At 42.1% G+C, this 9,698-nt stretch overlaps 4 non-coding genes across 4 annotated transcripts; 3 read left to right on the forward strand and 1 right to left on the reverse strand.

The window, feature by feature from the left end:
- Window positions 1-111: 111 nt before the first annotated feature.
- trnaw-cca (transfer RNA tryptophan (anticodon CCA)) lies at window positions 112-183 on the forward strand. Its single transcript has one exon. It is a non-coding gene; the product is annotated as a tRNA-Trp (tRNA).
- Window positions 184-1,381: 1,198 nt separating this feature from the next.
- On the forward strand, window positions 1,382-1,597 carry LOC131705404 (small nucleolar RNA U3). Its single transcript, XR_009310360.1, has one exon. It is a non-coding gene; the product is annotated as a small nucleolar RNA U3 (small nucleolar RNA).
- A 677-nt stretch (window positions 1,598-2,274) lies between these two features.
- Window positions 2,275-2,356, forward strand: trnal-cag (transfer RNA leucine (anticodon CAG)). Its single transcript has one exon. It is a non-coding gene; the product is annotated as a tRNA-Leu (tRNA).
- Window positions 2,357-2,844: 488 nt separating this feature from the next.
- Window positions 2,845-2,926, reverse strand: trnas-uga (transfer RNA serine (anticodon UGA)). Its single transcript has one exon. It is a non-coding gene; the product is annotated as a tRNA-Ser (tRNA).
- Between the last annotated feature and the right edge of the window lie 6,772 nt (window positions 2,927-9,698).

Here is a 9,698-nt window from a genome sequence, read left to right on the forward strand (position 1 = left end):
CATGACCCTGGTGATACCGAGTGTTTTCCAAGTATCAGCATCGGACTTAGCATGCCTTTGGCATGCTTGCTGTGCACTCTAGCATTGCATAACAAGCATGCACTACGGCAGGAATTCGTGGCGCAACGGTAGCGCGTCTGACTCCAGATCAGAAGGTTGCGTGTTCAAATCACGTCGAGGTCAAAGCCTTCTTTGTTTCTATTCCACACCATTTAATTTTGTAATGTGTTTGCAAATACTAGTTTGGAAGAATTTAATGTACAGCAAGTAATAATTGATACCTTTAAGCTGAACAGGCATTTAAGAATTAACAACGAAGACATAAAAAGGGACACAACGCCAACAGAGTTCAAGCCCATCACCTTAACCACTTGGCCACGACTACTTGGTGCAACGTGCCAAGATCTATAAACACAGACCACATATATCACAGACCAAGAACAAATACACACACACTGTTTTAAATAAAACTGACGAAACCATAATCCCTGGTTTAGGAGGCCAGTGCCTTATCCTTTAGGTGACTTCCAGGTGGATAGCAGTCAGCGAGACAATACACGACCAGAGGAATAAATGTGTTCATTTTACTATAAAGATTGTTTCAATGAAATCAACAGCTGATACCAAACTCTTGTCAGCACTCAATACCATTTTAATTTCTTTTTTAAATCGGACTAAAATAGCGTTCCTAACACAGATTGTATTTTTGTTGTAAACAGACTACTTGTTGAAGTCACTGGAAAATACTGTGTGTACAAACATGTAATTAACTTGATTGTTTTAATATTCCAAATAACATATTACTTTGAAAATCATCTCCGTCGGCCACTGGATCGTGGTCTCAGGCTGGGATACGGACCATTGAGAACAGTATAAACGATCTATGACTGGAAGTAGCTTACATGAGAAATGCTCTCGTTAAACATGCTAGGATGATCGACTTCGGCATTCTCCAACTGCTGTTTACATTTTCTAACACGTTATGAGAACGAATACAAAGTTTGACCCTTTCCTTGTAAGTGGGGGTAAGCACAAGTTATTTTCAGATGTTATGTCTTTATTTAAGCACAATCAAGTCCTGCGTAGTGCAAATCACATTACTATATTTGTTATATTAGTCAAGTCCTATTGAAAGAGTTCTTAAATAGTTTCAACATTATCAATGATCAATTTGAAATTTGCTTATTGATTTAAATCATACGAGAAACTTGAACCCAATTAAGCTTTTAACCGCCTGCAGTTTGGAATGAGTTTGAAATGTTGTTGTAACACCTCACTGGGCAACAGCAATTGCATTATATGAAAGTCCCTGTTAATTTCTCAGCGGCACAGCTGCCGGTGCCACTCAGAGTTGGAGGGAGACGGTCGGCCACTTGCCCATAAAACAATACTTTCAGAGATCATTTCTATAGCGATTTGCTAGCGAAATGCGTTTTTAAAGTGTTTGGACTCGCTATCCACGAGGAAGAGTGAGAGTGTTCACTTTTGAGCGTGAAGGAGGCAGTGAGTGTTGTTTTTTGGCCAACTGCTCCCTGTTATTGATGACCCCTCCAGTGTTCCTTAGGGGGCTGGAGGAAGCGGACACGTTCTGAGTGGATATCTTTCCTAAAGGTACGCAAGACGAACTACAGTTGCAAAGCACTGCTGCTTTTTCGACGATTGATTAAAACTATCATTCTGACTGAAAACACAGATCACATTAATTGTGATCGGTTTGATACCAATAGGCTTACATGGCAGGTATTGTGTATAGACAATGTCATATACACAGAAATGAACACGGAGTGTGTTTATTAAGGGCTGACTCATTGAAACGTTCGAGAGATCTCGGTGTACTGGACAAATATACTGGATTTTTTCCATGTCGTAATTGTGCCGCCTGTGATAATGCGTTTGAAACTAGAGATAATGTGAGATAATGTCTGTTACTGGCGGATAGTTTACAAATGTACTCAATTATGTTACAACTTTTGTGTCTACGAAAATATCTGTAACATTTATGTAAGTCCTGTGTGTTTTTTTCATGAAGTTAATTTGCTAACAGACTGTTCTGATTTGTTTCTAACCGTGAAGCGATCGCTCTGTTTGCCGTAAATTTTCTGTCTGTAAGAGGAGTGTCCTTGTGATCCCATATAGAATGCGACGAAACAGGTCGCCCTCCTTAATATAAACAGAAAAAGAATAAGTTCACGCACACACCAGGTGATTTACTGTAGCGTCAGACATTGGAGGTTCAACAGTGTACTGCAGTGTTGTGCAAAGTCGTCGGTGTAAGTCAGGATGGCCGAGCGGTCTAAGGCGCTGCGTTCAGGTCGCAGTCTCTCTGGAGGCGTGGGTTCGAATCCCACTTCTGACAAACCTCTTTGTTCATTTATTTCTTAAAACGTCCACCGAATGCTTGGTAATTTGATTTGTTTTTCTTGTTAGTATTCAAATCACAAGGTCGTTAAATGAGAGAAAGTCACCGCAAGCCTGCACCTCACCACATCCTTCACACTGTTAAACTGCCTCATTATGACGAGGCCTCTAATTATGCCTTTCCAATACTTTGAATGTGTTATTGTTCAGTTTAACATGAGAACATCTTGGTAGAACAATCATAATGTCCGCAGGACTTATTTTCCTCGGGTTCTAGTATCAAGTTTTGAGTGTGTGGCCGGTTAGCTCAGTTGGTTAGAGCATGGTGCTAATAACGCCAAGGTTGCGGGTTTGATCCCCAAAATGAACATTCTTTAACAAAATGAACCGAAGCGATATGAAGTACAACCAGTAATATTTCAGACTTCCTGTGCTTTAAACATGTATTAACAATGAACACATACAATCAATTAAAAACAAAGCTTACGTAGTCGGCAGGATTCGAACCTGCGCGGGGAAACCCCAATGGATTTCAAGTCCATCGCCTTAACCACTCGGCCACGACTACATGCTCGCACGGTTAATTGTGAAAATATCCAAAAGAAGTAAACGGCTCCCGCAGTAATGCTGTAGATGGCAGTATAGGCTAACTAATGAACCCAAGTCAAATGCCTTTGTTGAAACTGTCAGATTTGTACAAGGCAAGCACACATGGGAAAAGTAAATACAATATACTTTCTGTTAACGTTCATAATAATGAATACATCTTTATTTCAAAATACGTAGCTATTTAATCCTAACAGAAACAATAGGCTTCCCAGCCATCAGCTTGGAAGCAGAATGGAGATCAAATCGGACGAATAACGAGTGCAAAATGGAATGTGGAAATCAATGTAAAGGCAGTTTAAATAAGAGCAGCTGCAATACATTAAATAGAGTTATATTTAAGAGCAAGCAGTAACTGCAGTAGAGTATTTAATTATGGATGGACCAAACTTGCAGGTCGCCACTGTCACATTTTCCAGGAAATCACGGCTAATACTGAGAAAGAAAACAGATGATAACCTAACAGAAAACTAGTGAAAAACACTGCACTGATTAACTGAACGGGTCAAACGTAGCCTACTGAATTGCTGAATTGTTGGGGGGAGCGTGGCGCATCCAGCTGAGGCGCTTCATCTGAATTGCAAGGTGTGCCTTATAGCCTGGAGATCGCTGGTTCCAATCCAGACTATGCCATCGCCGACAGGAACGCCGAGGGGGCGGCGCACAGTTGGCAGAGTGCCACCCGGGTTGGGAGGGTTTAGGTCAGCTTGGTAATCATTGTCTCAACAAGCTCCAGCAACTCCTGTGGCGACCGGTCTCCTGCGAGTTGTGGGCAGAACTGCGTTTCCTCAAACACCGCTACAGCCAGGTGCGGCTGGCTTTGCTGTTGCAGTGTGACAAGAGGAGGGTGGCTGTCGGCGTTTGTTTCAGAGGATGCGCATGATGAGTCTTCGTTCTCCCGAGTCGATACGGGAAGCTGCAGCAGCGCCATAAAAAAACACAATTGGATATTCCAAATTGGGAGAATTTTTAAAAATATTACAAAAAAATAAATTAAATAGTTAAGCTTCAAAAAATCTATTTTTGACTGAGCGAGTTAAGTGTGTACGGTATCCTGACAACACAACACGTTGAAAACACAGAAAAGACGCTGAGAAAAAAAAAAGTTTCCTATTTCCTGTTTAATTAAGAAAATACAATAAAAAAAGATTATTCTCTTACTTGTCTTCCTGCCATATCCCCTCTTTTTTGGTCAAATATTGAATATATTCGTATTCAATTTCAAACGACTGTTCTTTGTTCCCATGATGCATCTGTGATGGGCTGGGTTTTAGCGATCGCGATAATTTCTGATATTTTACAGTGGCTGGACTTTATAATAATAAAAAAATGAAAAAGGGTAACGAGCGACAAATGCATTAATTTCTGTCGATTTGTTCTATTTTAATGGGTTATAATTTTACAAATTTAAAAGACATTCATTAAGAAAAGATAAAACTAATTTAATCACCTTTAAGGATTATGTTTTTATTGACAGAAATATATTTGATGTATGTGTGTTTGGCATGAAATCAAATAAAGTCCCATTGGATTTTGCTTGAAAAGAGGAAACACAAAAGATGTTTTTTTAGGTTTTTTTTTTTTTTTTTAAATAAAGCATTTATTCAACATGTTTGGTTTTTTTTTTACAAAAATACAACACAATACAACACGGAATGTTTTTATTTTTTTGTTAAAAGAATGACAAAAGTTAAAATATTTTCTCGTTTTTTTTCTGTTTGTTGTTGGGCTGCCATCTTGGTAAGAGCTTGTCAATTGTCGCATGTGAACACAGCCCCTACCAAAATGTCCAGTACAGTACAGTACCATGCTGTTAGATTAGACTGGACTGTATTGAATTAGCTGGCTCTCAGATCCCCAGTACAGTACCGTGCTGTTAGATTAGACTGGACTGTATTGAATTAGATGGCTCTCAGATCCCCAGTACAGTACAGTGCTGTTAGATTAGACTGGACTGTATTGAATTAGCTGGCACTCAGATACCCAGTACAGTACCGTGCTGTTAGATTAGACTGGACTGTATTGAATTAGCTGGCTCTCAGGTCACCAGTACAGTACCGTGCTGTTAGATTAGACTGGACTGTATTGAATTAGCTGGCACTCAGATCACCAGTACAGTACCATGCTGTTAGATTAGACTGGACTGTATTGAATTAGCTGGCTCTCATATCTCCAGTACAGTACCGTGCTGTTAGATTCGACTGGACTGTATTGCATTAGCTGGCTCTCATATCTCCAGTACAGTGCTGTTAGATTAGACTGGACTGTATTGAATTAGCTGGCTCTCAGGTCACCAGTACAGTACTGTGCTGTTAGATTAGACTGGACTGTATTGAATTAGCTGGCTCTCAGATCCCCAGTACAGTACAGTGCTGTTAGATTAGACTGGACTGTATTGAATTAGCTGGCTCTCAGATCCCCAGTACAGCACAGTGCTGTTAGATTCGACTGGACTGTATTGAATTAGCTGTCTCCCAGATCCCCAGTACAGTACTGTGCTGTTAGATTAGACTGGACTGTATTGAATTAGCTGGCTCTCAGATCCCCAGTAGAGTACAGTGCTGTTAGATTAGACTGGACTGTATTGAATTAGCTGGCTCTCAGATCCCCAGTACAGTACTGTGCTGTTAGATTAGACTGGACTGTATTGAATTAGCTGGCTCTCAGTTCCCCAGTACAGTACCGTGCTGTTAGATTAGACTGGACTGTATTGAATTAGCTGGCTCTCAGATCCCCAGTACAGTACAGTGCTGTTAGATTAGACTGGACTGTATTGAATTAGCTGGCTCTCAGATCCCCAGTACAGCACAGTGCTGTTAGATTCGACTGGACTGTATTGAATTAGCTGGCTCTCAGATCCCCAGTACAGTACCGTGCTGTTAGATTAGACTGGACTGTATTGAATTAGCTGGCTCTCAGATCCCCAGTACAGTGCTGATAGATTAGACTGGACTGTATTGAATTAGCTGGCTCTCAGATCCCCAGAACAGTACCGTGCTGTTAGATTCGACTGGACTGGATTGAATTAGCTGGCTCTCAGATCCCCAGTACAGTACAGTGCTGTTAGATTAGACTGGACTGTATTGAATTAGCTGGCTCTCAGATTCCCAGTACAGTACCGTGCTGTTAGATTAGACTGGACTGTATTGAATTAGCTGGCTCTCAGATCATGAGTACAGTACAGTGCTGTTAGATTAGACTGGACTGTATTGAATAAACGGGCTCTCAGATCTCCAGTACAGTGCTGTTAGATAAGACTGGACTGTACTGAATTAGCTGGCTCTCAGATCCCCAGTACAGTACCGTGCTGTTAGATTCGACTGGACTGTATTGAATTAGCTGGCTCTCATATCCCCAGTACAGTACAGTGCTGTTAGATTAGACTGGACTGTATTGAATTAGCTGGCTCTCAGATCCCCAGTACAGTACAGTGCTGTTAGATTAGACTGGACTGTATTGAATTAGCTGGCTCTCAGTTCCCCAGTACAGTACCGTGCTGTTAGATTAGACTGGACTGTATTGAATTAGCTGGCTCTCAGATCCCCTGTACAGTACAGTGCTGTTAGATTAGACTGGACTGTATTGAATTAGCTGGCTCTCAGATCCCCAGTACAGCACAGTGCTGTTAGATTCGACTGGACTGTATTGAATTAGCTGGCTCCCAGATCCCCAGTACAGTACTGTGCTGTTAGATTAGACTGTACTGTATTGAATTAGCTGGCTCTCAGATCCCCAGTACAGTACAGTGCTGTTAGATTAGACTGGACTGTATTGAATTAGCTGGCTCTCAGATCCCCAGTACAGCACAGTGCTGTTAGATTCGACTGGACTGTATTGAATTAGCTGTCTCCCAGATCCCCAGTACAGTACTGTGCTGTTAGATTAGACTGGACTGTATTGAATTAGCTGGCTCTCAGATCCCCAGTAGAGTACAGTGCTGTTAGATTAGACTGGACTGTATTGAATTAGCTGGCTCTCAGATCCCCAGTACAGTACAGTGCTGTTAGATTAGACTGGACTGTATTGAATTAGCTGGCTCTCAGTTCCCCAGTACAGTACCGTGCTGTTAGATTAGACTGGACTGTATTGAATTAGCTGGCTCTCAGATCCCCAGTACAGTACAGTGCTGTTAGATTAGACTGGACTGTATTGAATTAGCTGGCTCTCAGATCCCCAGTACAGCACAGTGCTGTTAGATTCGACTGGACTGTATTGAATTAGCTGGCTCTCAGATCCCCAGTACAGTACCGTGCTGTTAGATTAGACTGGACTGTATTGAATTAGCTGGCTCTCAGATCCCCAGTACAGTGCTGATAGATTAGACTGGACTGTATTGAATTAGCTGGCTCTCAGATCCCCAGTACAGTACCGTGCTGTTAGATTCGACTGGACTGGATTGAATTAGCTGGATCTCAGATCCCCAGTACAGTACAGTGCTGTTAGATTAGACTGGACTGTATTGAATTAGCTGGCTCTCAGATTCCCAGTACAGTACCGTGCTGTTAGATTAGACTGGACTGTATTGAATTAGCTGGCTCTCAGATCATGAGTACAGTACAGTGCTGTTAGATTAGACTGGACTGTATTGAATAAACGGGCTCTCAGATCTCCAGTACAGTGCTGTTAGATAAGACTGGACTGTACTGAATTAGCTGGCTCTCAGATCCCCAGTACAGTACCGTGCTGTTAGATTCGACTGGACTGTATTGAATTAGCTGGCTCTCATATCCCCAGTACAGTACAGTGCTGTTAGATTAGACTGGACTGTATTGAATTAGCTGGCTCTCAGATCCCCAGTACAGTACAGTGCTGTTAGATTAGACTGGACTGTATTGAATTAGCTGGCTCTCAGTTCCCCAGTACAGTACCGTGCTGTTAGATTAGACTGGACTGTATTGAATTAGCTGGCTCTCAGATCCCCTGTACAGTACAGTGCTGTTAGATTAGACTGGACTGTATTGAATTAGCTGGCTCTCAGATCCCCAGTACAGCACAGTGCTGTTAGATTCGACTGGACTGTATTGAATTAGCTGGCTCCCAGATCCCCAGTACAGTACTGTGCTGTTAGATTAGACTGTACTGTATTGAATTAGCTGGCTCTCAGATCCCCAGTACAAAACAGTGCTGTTAGATTAGACTGGACTGTATTGAATTAGCTGGCTCTCAGATCCCCAGTACAGTACAGTGCTGTTAGATTAGACTGGACTGTATTGAATTAGCTGGCTCTCAGTTCCCCAGTACAGTACCGTGCTGTTAGATTAGACTGGACTGTATTGAATAAACTGGCTCTCAGATCTCCAGTACAGTGCTGTTAGATAAGACTGGACTGTACTGAATTAGCTGGCTCTCAGATCCCCAGTACAGTGCTGTTAGATTAGACTGGACTGTATTGAATTAGCTGGCTCTCAGATCCCCAGTACAGTACAGGGCTGTTAGATTAGACTGGAATGTATTGAATTAGCTGGCTCTCATATCTCCAGTACAGTACAGTGCTATTAGATTAGACTGGACTGTATTGAATTAGCTGGCTCTCAGATCCCCAGTACAGTACAGTGCTGTTAGATTAGACTGGACTGTATTGAATTAGCTGGCTCTCAGATCACCAGTACAGTACAGTGCTATTAGATTAGACTGGACTGTATTGAATTAGCTGGCTCTCAGATCCCCAGTACAGCACAGTGCTGTTAGATTAGACTGGACTGTATTGAATTAGCTGTCTCCCAAATCCCCAGTACAGTACTGTGCTGTTAGATTAGACTGGACTGTATTGAATTAGCTGGCTCTCAGTTCCCCAGTACAGTACCGTGCTGTTAGATTAGACTGGACTGTATTGAATTAGCTGGCTCTCAGATCCCCAGTACAGTGCTGTTAGATTAGACTGGACTGTATTGAATTAGCTGGCTCTCAGATCCCCAGTACAGTACCGTGCTGTTAGATTCGACTGGACTGTATTGAATTAGCTGGCTCTCAGATCCCCAGTACAGTACAGTGCTGTTAGATTAGACTGGACTGTATTGAATTAGCTGGCTCTCAGATTCCCAGTACAGTACCGTGCTGTTAGATTAGACTGGACTGTATTGAATAAGCTGGCTCTCAGATCATGAGTACAGTACAGTGCTGTTAGATTAGACTGGACTGTATTGAATTAGCTGGCTCTCAGATATCCAGTACAGTGCTGTTAGATAAGACTGGACTGTACTGAATTAGCTGGCTCTCAGATCCACAGTACAGTGCTGTTAGATTAGACTGGACTGTATTGAATTAGCTGGCTCTCATATCTCAAGTACAGTACTGTGCTGTTAGATTAGACTGGACTGTATTGAATTAGCTGGCTCTCAGATCCCCAGTACAGTACAGTGCTGTTAGATTAGACTGGACTGTATTGAATTAGCTGGCTCTCAGATCACCAGTACAGTACCGTGCTGTTAGATTAGACTGGACTGTATTGAATTAGCTGGCTCTCAGATCCCCAGTACAGTACAGTGCTGTTAGATTAGACTGGACTGTATTGAATTAGCTGGCTCTCAGATCCCCAGTACAGTACTGTGCTGTCAGATAAGACTGGACTGTATTGAATTAGCTGGCTCTCATATCTCCAGTACAGTACAGTGCTGTTAGATTAGACTGGAATGTATTGAATTAGCTGGCTCTCAGATCCCCAGTACAGTGCCGTGCTGTTAGATTAGACTGGACTGTATTGAATTAGCTGGCTCTCAGATCCCCAGTGCAGTACA

Source organism: Acipenser ruthenus, chromosome 35 (genome assembly GCF_902713425.1).
Source record: "Acipenser ruthenus chromosome 35, fAciRut3.2 maternal haplotype, whole genome shotgun sequence".
NCBI classification, from domain to species: domain Eukaryota; kingdom Metazoa; phylum Chordata; class Actinopteri; order Acipenseriformes; family Acipenseridae; genus Acipenser; species Acipenser ruthenus.